The sequence below is a fragment of the Myotis brandtii genome, unplaced genomic scaffold, assembly GCF_000412655.1.
Source record: "Myotis brandtii unplaced genomic scaffold, ASM41265v1 scaffold220, whole genome shotgun sequence".
Classification (NCBI taxonomy): domain Eukaryota; kingdom Metazoa; phylum Chordata; class Mammalia; order Chiroptera; family Vespertilionidae; genus Myotis; species Myotis brandtii.
The window spans coordinates 2108286-2109050 of record NW_005358250.1 but is presented as its reverse complement, the minus strand read 5'-3'; positions in this window follow the sequence as shown (position 1 = coordinate 2109050).

Genomic DNA, 765 nt, shown 5'->3' with positions numbered 1-765 from the left:
AGGTTCTAGTCAGGTTCTCTTGCCATGTTCTATCCAGGATCTCCAGCCAAGTTCTGTAGCCAGGTTCTGTCCAGGATCTTTTGCCATGTTCTCTCCCTAGGTTCTGTCTCTAGGTTCTGTCTCTAGTTGTCTTGTTACATCTGTATTTATACCAGTTGATTTTAATCCTGTCAATTTCTATTGCAAAGGTTAGGGTGTTTCTTATCTCCATTCCAGGGAGTAAAGATTATGTAGCTTAAGCATGATTGTTTGTAGTTAAAGTGATTAACTACCCGCCTGGCACTTAGTTAAGGGGTTGTATCCCCTCCCTAACCTCAGGGAAAAATCCCCCCCTGGGGAAACACCCTTTCCCGGAGAGGTGACCTTGGTTAAAACACATGGCGCTAAGGAGAGCAAACATATTAAGAACAATATGCTATATATGCCAGGTCCCTTGAAACATATGCTGTGCAGATGTTTCTTTCCTGCAGCGACTGTGTCAAGCAGCAAGGATGGACCGGCTTCCGGCATTTCAGAAAAACACCAGCCAGTCTCCTTTGGCCCTCATCTCCACACTTTCATTTCCTGCTCTTGGGTTCCAGGGGAAGGGCACTCTACGGTTGACTGGTACATTCTGCTTACCTTGCTCACATTCTGACCATCTGGCTCATTCCATCCTTATCTACTATCTTCCCTCCTCGAGGCCTTGCCTGATCCCATCTAACTCCACAGTAGGACATCTAGCTGGTGTTGAATTGTTTGCTGGTGAACACTCCCCCTTCCCGC